Below are 12,126 nucleotides of genomic sequence, written 5' to 3' on the forward strand. Positions count from 1 at the left end.
TATCTCAAGGGTAAATTTTGATTTGAGTTCCTTTTAACTCATCCAAATGTGATGGTCCTTGTCTCACCTTATGGCAAATGGCTGTCCTCAGACTCTCCCAAGATGATGGCATGTCTTGGTTTGAAAAGATAGGTGTCTGCTAAGGGAGGTAGGAGCTTCCCTTGAAATGGAGAATGTAAATCCCCTCCCTCCACATTGTTATAATTTTGAAAATGAGGGACTCTTGGGCAAAGATATGGGAGTAGGAATAACAGTTCTTTATTAGGGAAAAAATAAAAGTGAAATAAAAATGCAGTAATACAAAACAACACTGACAGAGTCAGAATACAGCCTGACAGCCTGTTGGTCAGGGTGTTGGTAGCAGTCAGATTGAATGGTGGCTGCAGCCCTCCCGGAGTGACAGGTGTGGTTCTGTTGAAGTAGTGAGCCTGTAGAAGGGTGGAGTTTTCCTCTGAAGATCCAGTGGTGGTGTAGATGGGCCTGATCTTTCTCTGGGAACCCAGTGGGAAAAGGCTGTCTCTGGTGTTCCAAATCTCTGATTATATCCAGGTAGGAATGCTTGGCTCCTCCCTCTGGACAGAGCATCTCACAATGGGATGATGTAATTTTATCAGTCATGCAGTGAGACTCAATGGCCCATTAACAGAAAATATTTTCTGGAGGGAGGATTGGTTGTGGAAGAGATAAAGAAAACTGCCCTATCTGGTTTTAACAGGTGGCCCAATTAACAGAAGATAACTGCCCCACCTCTGACAGATGGCAATAGAACACACACCCCCAGCCACATCTTGCATTTCCAACTCAAGACATGGCATTTCAAAGGAGTAACTGAAGGAGATGGGACAATGATTAACTCGGCATCAAAAAAGAGGTTGAAAGATGAATAAAATCTCTAGAGATATACAGAGAAGAGAACCATTGAGAGATACAGCCAAGAAAATCCTGGCAAGATTTACTGTTCTTATTCATTAATATTTGATCCAACAATGTATGTTCTTTGGCCAGCTGTTTTTTTCAGGTGTTGTCTTCCCCACAAGTTCAATAACCAAAGGAAGCACAGGCGGTAGGGGAAGGGCTTGTTCCACCAATCCAGCCCCAGGGGAAGTACGATGGTGCTGCAGGGTGGGAGCCAGCTCATCCTCCAGCTCCCTCCAGTGGAGACCACAGCCCATGCCCCCAGGGTACCTGCTTGACAGGAAGGCTGGGAATAGGGAACAAGGGGAAGAAAAAGGGAGGGAATACACACAGGGGAAACTAAAGTGGCTTTGGTTCTCTTTAACACACAAGTATCCTGAAAAGGAAAGGCACTATAAATATCCACAGCCTAGAGAGAAAATCACAGGAATAGCCAACTTCAGAAGGAGTCTACACTTGATATGGAACCAAAGGTAGATTTATTCATAAGTGAAATTGGACCTGAATTCTGGCATTACTTATTTGCTAGATGAGATGAAATATGTGGTCTAGATATACAGTCAAGTCCACAGAACCTGAACTAATTAAAACACTTCATTAAATCAGTCACATCCCAGCTGTGGAGCATAAGCTTTCATCTACACCAAGTCATCATTCTGTACAATATTTCATGGCCAAAAAAAAAAAAAGGGAAGAGTCATGACCATGTGCTTCTTCCAAACTACTACACAGACAGATCCCTATAAACTTTGGTAGTGAAGTCATCTTGTTACTGTTTCTTAAGTGACTAGCAAAGTTTGGATGCATTCCTTACAAATATATTACACTCACTTTGCTTGGATGCTTGCACAAAATTGATTAAATGTACACAAAAAGTGAGAACAGAAATACACCTGATGTGCAAACCTAGAAAATGCCTTCTAAGCTCTGACTCCTATAGTTGTTCCAAGCCTGGAGGTGGGTACATTGCCATGATGAATGAAATATAGAAGTATTGCACACAGAATGCTCAACAGCTGTTGGGCCGTACATTTGATTAATAAGGGCAAAATAATGACACAGGAGACTTAGATTTCTTCCACAAAGCATTTCACCTGGTACCATATGGCAATTAATTAAGAAACTAGGACACTACAAGATAAAAGCTCTTTGAATTTAAGTTTTTTTTAATGTATTAAAAATTAACTGATATTTCTCAAAGTGCAATTTGAAGTGGGAAATCTTTCTTGTGTGCTTCAATCTCCACTAAGTGGGTGTGACTTTTGTATATATAACATATATTTATATTTTTATCAGTGAGGGGAAAAAAAGTTTTAGCATTGCAGGTGGCACAAGATAACACTTCTATTTATCTATGTGCAATTCAAGAATTATGGTAGCAGTCAGGCAGTTCATATGGTCCTCTCAAGCCATAAAATATTGTGATGGAATGAAATCCCTCTTTTCTTGTGGAAACCGAAGCATTTCTCTGCTGTTGTCAGTCACGTACTGAATATGCACTGATCCAAAAGTGTGACTATTTAGAGATTGCTTTGGCAAGGAAAGAGTTCAACAGCTATACAGAGGCAAATTTACAGCAGTGCTACTGTCAGTAAGGAGGATGCAAAACTGCTTTAAGAGGGACTAAATAGTAAGCTCCAGGTGAAAAAGAGGAAATAGGAGGGACACATTCTTGCAGGACTTTCAGTTGAATCAGGGGACCCTCTGGGGACAGAAAGAACAAACCTACCTAGCCAGGATCCTGAATGAAGGCTGCCAAATGGGAAAGAAGTTGAAAAACTTAGAGTTTTACCCCTTCCCAACTCTTCTGAAGAATAAGAAATAAAATTAAGACATATATGTGTGTGTATGTGTCAATGTGTGCTTATTATTTCTTCAGATCTTTCTCTCATGTTCTTCTTCTAAGCAGTTTGTAGCACTATATTAGAGTCTGGCACAAAGCCTGTCTGTGCCTTTGTATGCTTGTACTGGGTCTGCAGCTCCAGAGAACTCGAGAGGACACAGTTTTGGAAAGGGCTGGATGTGCAGCAGAGGGAGTCCACAGCTCACAGCACAAAGCCAAGACCCTTTCCTGAGACCCCACACTGGGGTGTGAGAGATCCCATGAAGAAAATTCAGGTTAAAGACAATTTTGGCTCACTTTTGACTGACACTGAACAAACACAAAAACATTTCTCACAGGTGGGAAACATTGCTTCTTACTTGACGGTGAACTAAAAATTTGACATGGACTTTTATCACATCCTTGGAGGATGCCTCAACAAAGCTTCACTTACTGAACAATCAAGCTCTGTTATTAGCATGGGGAACTCAACTTTGTTGGGACAAGAAGACCACTGGCTGCTTTATTCAGCTAGGCTCTTTTTGATAGTCTGGGTTCAGACCATGGGGACAATGACACACATCTTAAAATTAAAAATCATCACTACACTGAGCATCCAGATTTTCATAGGGTCCCTGTTTGATTAAATGTGTTTTAACTTATAGTAGAGAAGGAAACAAATCTGTTCACATAATAAATAAAATCCTCCACTTGGGATGCACAGTGCAAGACTTGGAGTACCAAGAAGCTGTTCTCATCTCAGAACACAGCTGCAACAGGGACATAATCCAGAGTGGCACCTCTGTTAACTTCCAGCTTGGATTTACTTATTTTCTACCTAGAGTTCTGCCTACATTTAGCTGGTTCTCTGGAGGTGAGTTAAGTGGAGCAACCAACAGATGTCCTTTTGTGACAAAGTCTCTGTTTAAGGACATGATTCAAAGCATTGTTTTAAATTCACCCCCTTGCACACACTCACTTATTTTGCCTCCCCATGAGGACAGGTGCTGAGTCTACAGAAATGTAGGTGCTATTGGAGATATGTTCACTGAGAAAAAACATGTAGCTTCTCATCATGGTAGATGCACTGATGCTCTCTACTATGCCCCTTGATTGAGGACATTTTATCTGATGTGCCCTCGGACAGAACTCCTTGCTATATGTTATTCTACAAAACTCTTGAGCAAGAGGCAGGGCAAGCTTACTGTGACAGTCAGGGCAGGATGGCTTTTCAGACTGGAAGGAAGTGGGTGCCCTCCAGCATGCCATCATCTTTCAGCTCCCAGAGAGGCTACAGTGTGTAATTCAGAGCCCCCAGCTCATGCCTGTGCAATCCACTGCCTCACAGCCTTGGTGGCTGGAAGCTGAAGGTCGCTGGAGCAGACTAGAAGCTGCAATAAGATTTGCCCAGCCATGCCTAAAGGTGAGCTGGGCAGACACTCTAAGCAGTGAGTATGAGTGAATGGGATTAATCTTCAGGTGATCTCAAATACTTCTGAATTGATTGGACAGGCTTTTGTGCCTGCTCATGGATGGCAAGACCTGTGATGGGCATGGGATGTGAATGCATCATTGGCTCTCCCTTTAGACAGGATAATACAGTCTCCTTTGTGGATAATTCTCAGCATGTAGAGAGAGCTAGAGAAAGCTAGTAGCTCTTGCCAATCTTGCTCTGCATGGGACTTTAGGGCAATAACTCCCTGGAAACTCCCTTTTGTTCCCAGGAGAAAAGCAATCTACGACTCTCTTGACTCAGCCCAGGACCATCCTTTATTCTCTACCAGTGCTAACCCAAACTGAGTTTTTAAGTTAAAGGCTAACACATGTAAATTTAAAAAGATTCCTTAGGAATCAACAGAAGGTTTTAATGTAAACATGGGATTTGTACACAGCAAAAGAGGCAGTGATAAGGAAAAGAAGAAAGGAAGGAAAGCAAGCAAGTCCATGCCTAACCCCATGAGCCCTGACTATGCTGATTATAAAACATAAGGACAGGTACAATTGTTTGCATTTTATTAATGAGAAAGTGAAGTTCTCTCTCCTTCACATATTCTTTATTTTTGTCATCTAAATCTACTCTGTTTCGACTGGTAGCCATTCCCCTTTGTCCTACTGCTATGCACTCTTGTAATGCTTGTTTATTCACTGTATTTTATCTTATGTTGAATATGACTGACTTTATGAATATCATTGCTTGTCCATGTATCTCACTGGTAAGTTGGACCTTATTCTGCATTCTTGTTACCTTCAAACTTAGAGATTCCAAATGTGTAGGCACCATTAGAACTGATTTTCCCAAATCTACTCCATTTTTGCACTCTGCACACATGGTTTTTAGTCATGCTTTTCATGCAAGAAAGCTTCATACAAAACAAGTGATCTCTACCCCAAAGGGAGAACAGAGAGATGCTGGGGACATGGCCACAGTCCCCAGTCCCCAGGCCTCATTCCTCAGAGTGGGAGCATGGGCTCATTGCCTGCCTTTTTTCCTGGAGCAGGTTGTGCCTTCTGGCCTGTTCTCTGCACTTGCATGGAAAGAAAATGCCCATCGCCTTGTCTCCTTATAGGCCATTCACATAGGGGAAAATAAAGAGCTTTGCCTTAGTCAGAACGTGTCAGCATTTGAGTCAATGGCAAACCTGATTTATTTTTTCTCCCAGTAGGTAAGAATGTGCTTCTGTGCAGAATAACAGAAGACATCCTCCACCACCCCCTCCTCGCTGCCTATTTGTTTTCTCCCAGTTAAGTCTGTGAGGAAATCCTCTTGGTAAAGCCAGTTAATAAGATTAGATAAATGTCTTTGAAACCAAAATGCTGATATAAAAATCAGAACAACAGAGCACCAGCTGGCTTTTCTTTTGCTCATTCAAATGCAGCTGGAACACCACAGCCAGTAACGTGCAAACTGGGAGTGATAATCAATAAGCAGTGAAACAAGAGCAAGATGCCTCTGGAGGAATTTTCCCTTGGTGAGAAAGATGGATTAACTCTAATTCTCAAGGCACATGAACAAAAAGCATTTGCCTAAATTCAGACATAGTTTAAATACTGCTCCGGAGAACCGTGACAGCCTGAAATAGCAGTGAAACAAGATCCTCAGGACACAGCCAATGATGGTATTTAATGTAGGCACTGGCTTTTTTTGATGCAAGGTAGCTGCTGCATTGTATAATAAGGAACATATAATAACTATGTATAATGATTAAAGGCTGTTTAGTTAAGGACACAGGGTGAGAGAATGATATTGCTGACTATTATAGCTCTGTGCATACAGAGGCATGCAGTTCTGGGCAACTTATCCAGCAGGGTGCTGTGTACACAGCAGGCTAAAGACAGAAACATTAACTAAATCACAAGTTCGGATCATTTATCTTATCGTCGCATGGGGGAAGAGTTTATCTTTCAAGCAGGCACACCTGCTCTCCTTGTAAAACTTTACTCATTCCATTGCCAACCGCGTTCTTTCTTCTTGTTCAAACATGCCGCTGCAGGAGTGGGATGGAGCCTGGGGTGGGTGTCCATCTTTCCTGGAGCATCTGCACATCCTGTCTCAGGTGGGAACACCTGCCCGTCTAGGGGCACCAGCCCTTGGCAGCAGCACAGAGGCTCCATCACCCATTCACATCACCCACAACAAGGGTGCCAGGCTGAGATCAAAAACACTCTACAGGCATTTACAGAAACAACAAAAATTCCTCATTTTTTGCTTCTGCTTATGGAATAAAGCAATAGGAATTAAATTTGAGAATCTGATGGAATTTGATATTTCATTGCATTGTGGTAGTCTAGTGAACTGGGTTAAAAATCTCATTGACTGGAATTTCACATGAAACCTGTAATGTCTTTCAAGATAAAATAGACATGAAATGTCAAACCTCTGGCCAAAGGGACAATGCAATGAGGGTGGCATAAAACCCAGGTGGATGAATGATCACCTCAAAAATTATACTGAGTTAAGCAAAGATCACATAAATAGTAGAAAAGGGGATTGGGATCTGAAAAAGTCATGTTAGAAGTGAGAGTGTGTGCCACCAAAGCAGGAATTATTTCAGTTAATCTGACTTCAATTCTAGGCAAGTCTTGTCCTATAGATGAGGAACTAAAACAAGAGCAGGTGCAGGGAAATGTTACAGGGCCTATTCATGAAATAACAAACCTATTTTATGAGTGGATACTAAAAAAGCTGTGCTTGTTTAACATTAAAAAAAAAAGGAATCTGAGAAAGGATATGGTTCCTTATTATAAATACATTGAAGTGATATGCAAACATTAGACAGAGAGCAGAGCCACCCAACTAGGGGACAATATTGGCACAAGAACAAATTAATATGAATGGACTGTGAAAAGAAACTTGTATACTAGAAGAGGGTTTCTAAGCAACACGGACAAGGTTCTGGTACAGCAGTACAGCAAACAGATGAGTAGGAGCGACAGATTATTTCTGGTATTTGACAGAGCTGAAAAAGATCATGTGCAATCTGGTTGACTGAACCAGCAGCACCCAGCACCTAGGAGGTCCCTTCTAGTCCCATCCTTGACATTTCTAAATGGTTTTCACTAATTGGAGGGGAAACTACATACACAAAGGTCAAACTCGGTATCTTTGGAAAATTTGTATAAAAACACCTGAATAAATAGAACTTATATTAGGCCAGTTTGTAAAAGTCAAAAGGAAACGAAAGCTTCCTTTTGATTGCTAACAGCTGCAATCCCTGCCATCCAGCAAGGCTGTTGGCAAGAGAATCCTCACTGTCACCCACCCACCGACGTACACGGCCGGGGCACTCACGCTCACACCCTTTTTGCTCTGAGCCTGCAGAAGCCTTGGCTATAGATCACCGGGCTGCAGGGCTCCCTCCATCACACATCCTGTCTTTCCCACAGACAGGACAGCACCTTGCTTGAATGTTAATGAAAACAAACTCTCAAAATATGCACAGCATAGGTTTGACACAGTTCATGTTAAATTAAACTCCATGAATCAAGTACAAGTATATGCATATGTGGTTGCTCTTTCCTGAGATCAGCGTCTGGTCTGTCTTGCTTCAGTATGTTCACCTGTTTAAAAGTAAGGGATGCTAAGAAACTCTGTTGGGCACTATCTCATATTAGCTGGTATAGATAATGAACCACAAAAAAAAATTCAGTCCCACAGTAACCTCCCTTCTCCCCCCCACCCTGCTTCATTATATGTATGCAAATCACATGGGAGACTAAAGCAAAAAAAAAAAAAAAGAAACATTACAAATACGGTTAAATTGTTCAGTATTTCTGGGATGAATAATAGACTATAAATAAATAAACAACAATGGTGTGTGATAAAGCTTTAAAGCTCACAATGTGATCCCTCATGTCAAGTAACTACTGATTAATTTGAATAGAAATTAACAGCAAACTGGAAGATAATTGTGTAGAAGCTCTGTATCCTGGATCCAGAGCGCAGGTGCTGGGACACATCTGCCCCCAAGGGTAGCACAGAGACCATTATTCTTAACCAGAAAACACCCTGCCCCACTTTTACAGCAGAAGACTCAGGAGGACAGAGAAATGCTATCAATTTGATGGGCATCAGTTCTGTAATCATCCCACAGCCATGTCCCCAGAGGTATATTTAGTATCGGATGCATTTTCTACCAAATAAATATTCCAGACTTCAGTGTTAATACACCATTAAAATGACACCATCATGCTACATGGAATACTATAAATTAGACCTTGAATATTAGAGGCCAGACAGGAATAGCCATTACTCTCTCCCCTGCTCCTTTCTCCATCACTGCCTACCCTGCCAGAGAAAAATATTTGTAAAGGAAGCAGCTTGTCACAGTGTCTGTGACTTTGAGGCAGACTCTCCACTGATGCAGGCTCCTAAATATCAAGAAAAGAGTGCTGGGAGGGTCAGCTGGAGAACATTTTCAGTTCAGAGCATGGTGTTGAAGATGTGAGCTGGGTTTGCTTTATCTTCCCTCCTGCCACTTTTTCTCCTCCCTCTTCCCTCACATCATCTCTCCCTACCCCTTCCCTTTGGCACTATATAAACCAGAGGGCAGGGCATCCAGCTGCTTCCACAGCAGAACAATGTTTGGGCAGAGTCCATGTTGACACAAGTGCATTATATCCTGAAGGGTCGACTGCAGCTTTTTGCCTTTTTTTGTAACACTTCTTTTTTATCAAGTGCTAAGAATTAACCTTCTGCTTTTGCACAGATGCCATTAGTTCAAAATTTATGAGCTCATCTAATTGTCATCTCCTATCACTGTACTATCCTGCCAGTTTAAGGGCAGTATTTTCCCATTGATATGACTAGAAACCCTCCCCTTCCTTAACATTTAATAAAAGGTGCATGCAGGACTGGCTAGACAACCAGGACTCCATTCTTCCATCTTGGGCTTTTCTGAGCAAGGATTAGGAGGAGCCTTATTGCTCTCTGCAACTACCTGAAAGGAGATTGTAACCAGATGGGACTTGATCTTCTCTCCCAAGTAACAAGCAATTAGACAAGAAGAAATTGGCCTGAAGATTGGCCTGAAGATGCACCAGAGAATGTTTAGGCTGGATATTAGGAAAGATTTGTTCACCAAAATGGTGGTCAGGCATTGTAACAGGCTGTCCAGGGAAGTGATAGATTCACCATCCCTGGAATTGTTAAAATAAAATGTGTGGATACAATGTACAGCTTGAGAAGTACCTTGGTGAATGCAGCATCCCGCAGCTCTGAAGGGGCAAAACAGCTTCAGCCACCTAGAGGCAGCAGCACAGCCAAAACACTCTGACTGCTTGGGAAACAGAATCATTCCTCACCATTTCAGAAAACATCCCAATTCCATAAAATGCTCTTAAAGTGAAGTTCAGCCAGTGGAGTTGCTTGCAGAGAGGTGAATCTGGGACAATTCCACCTATTACCCAAGGATATATCTTTACTAGTGAAGTTCCTCACAGATTTACAACTGACACTCTCAGAACAAACAGCCTGTGGTTCTTCTAGATATTCTAGGCACATTTTCTGCATCCTATAAGTCTGTTTTTTTTCTGGTGGCAATATTCTCCACAGTCTATGAAAAATGGACTATCTGATGGTGTTTGACTATTCTTTCTTTAATGTGATCTCTACTAAAATCAGCACAAAGAAACACATTCCTCCTCCCCCCCCCACTTCTAAAAATTGCACATTAATAGTTCAGTGTGCAGATACATTTTAGACACAAAAACAATCAAGCAAGTCAAAGATTTTTGATTCTTTTAAAGAAACTTCCACCAACTCTTTGTGTGTTCACTCTTCCAAAACACAATGCCATGGTATCTCAGAGTTTCTGAAGTGGCAGTGTAGGCACTGTACTCTTATGTTTCATTGAGTGCTCGTTCAAAACAGCTGTATGTTCTATATAAAACATGTTTACATAGTAAATGTACTTCCTGTAGACACAAAGAAATGTTAATGAATAACCATTCCTGCATTTCAAATTTTGCAGGGCTGTGGGAAGGATCAGTGCATGACAAAATAGTTAATGTTCACCCACTTTCTGGCACATGAAATCTGTTACTACAACTAATCCCTTACAGAGAAAAGAAAACATGGAAAACAAACTGGCGCTGGCTGGTTCTACTATGCTTTTTTTTTTTTTTTTGAGAAACTGTGAGATGCATATACATGGGAGAGGAACAGAGGAGGTATTCAGTGGAGAATGCCAGAAGGCATGGACTCCTTTTGGTAGGCAAGGCTGTTGGCTTTAATTGTATACATTGTCTTGGATTCTCACCTTCAGAAAAAACGCCAGTTTGATCTCACACAGTATTCACTACCCATATTTACATCCTATTGCCTGAGGCCCAGGGAAGAAAAACAACAGGCATTTTCCTTTCAATTTCTATCTGAAAATCTATTTCTATTTCTTAAAAGACTTCTTAAATAAGAGATATCCACTGATCCTTCAAAATTTTTAAAAAGCAAATATCAGGTGTTCTAACTTATAGTGGTGCCCTGAAAAAGCCTCAAAAAAACCTCATTTCTACTCTAGGAGAAGTTCTTCCAGAAACACAAAGATATTAAAGAATCTAGTATTTGCTTTGTATCTGTGAAGTCCCACACATGATCCTCACTTCCCTGCAATGCAAGCCACTAAATTAATGAGGTTTTGCTATACAGCAAATTTATCTGAGCTACATGGCTCTTTCTTCCAGTCCCCTGAAAAAACACAAGCCTGAAAAAGATACAGCTAGAAACCAACCCCCTTCAAGGGAAACTGGAACAGCGTGAGGAGGATCCTTACCAGAGTAAAGGAACTGCCCCAAAGAAGATGGAATAGGAATAGTTCACAGCAGCCAGGAATCTGCTCTGCATCTGCAGACCAATTTATGAAAAAAAGGTGATGCACCACACATGGACCAGATGCACTCATGTAATGTAGGCAAAAAAGAGCTCTGCTGGGGATGCTCCAACATTTCTACACAAGATTTCACAGTGTACAAAAATCACATCATGTGATTGAAAATCTTTTCTAACTGCAACCTCTCTGCATGGTTTGAAATTGCTACTGTGGACAAGGTTTTCAAAGCCCACCCAACAAGCAATGCTCAACTAGCTCTTCTTCACAGGGCAGCATATGAGTAGCACATTTCAGTTTCAACAGACTGAAAAATCATTACCACAGCAATAAGCCTGAGACCTTAGTGAAATTTTCTCAATAAACGTATTACTTGACAATTATAATTTTTGCTCAAAACATATATATTGCTTTTGAAAAAAACCCTTTTTTTTTGGTGTTCTCAGAGCAATTAATAAGTGACAATCTGAATTTTTTTCTTTTAGGAATATCAATACTTATGTTTTGTAAAAAACAATATTTTACTAAATTATTTATTAAATTCAAAGAACTCATTCTTTTAAACTATGTAAGGAGAGGGGAAGCTGATGGACTTCTGACAAATTCCAAAAGTCCTCAGCAAGTAGTGTGGAAAATGTGATGAACCTCTACTTAACTACTAAAATGTTTGCAAAAAAAAATTTTTTTGATGCATTCAATTTCTCCAAAAGTGATCGGAAACAAATGAGAAAACAAGTTTCTACAGAAGACACAGAGACACATATAAACAAAACTGATGAAATCAGAAGAAAACTTGATTTTTTTATACACATCCTAAGAAAAGAGATAAGAATGTGAATGTCAGCATGGAGTGCTACTTTGAATTACCAAACACTGCCACCATGTGTTCACTTCAAAGGCCATCAGGCTGCTTGAAAACCACTAGATGGGATTTATTAAAAGATGAAGTAAATCAAATTTGTTGCTCTATCTCTTATGTAAACGTTTCTGTATAATGCAGTAGTGATGACAACCCTAAGAAGTTTTTAATTACTTTTAGTTGCCGGTGTTATGTTTAATAAGAACACA

The 12,126-nt window shown here is 40.7% G+C and overlaps 1 protein-coding gene across 2 annotated transcripts in view; it reads right to left on the bottom strand.

The window, feature by feature from the left end:
• Window positions 1-236: 236 nt before the first annotated feature.
• The window catches only part of ERMARD (ER membrane associated RNA degradation), a 38,078-nt gene continuing 26,188 nt past the window's right edge, over window positions 237-12,126 (bottom strand). Inside the window, exons 21-22 of one of the 2 annotated variants that reach the window (XR_013181412.1) lie at window positions 11,005-11,075; window positions 237-1,201 (exon numbers count right to left, since the gene is read on the bottom strand). The gene's annotated coding sequence lies outside the window, so the exon portion shown is untranslated. Of the gene's footprint in view, window positions 1,202-8,000; window positions 11,076-12,126 lie in introns of those variants that run through there. The other variant, XR_013181413.1, reaches the window with a different exon arrangement.

The sequence above is a fragment of the Agelaius phoeniceus genome, chromosome 3 (assembly GCF_051311805.1).
Source record: "Agelaius phoeniceus isolate bAgePho1 chromosome 3, bAgePho1.hap1, whole genome shotgun sequence".
Taxonomy (NCBI): Eukaryota; Metazoa; Chordata; class Aves; order Passeriformes; family Icteridae; genus Agelaius; species Agelaius phoeniceus.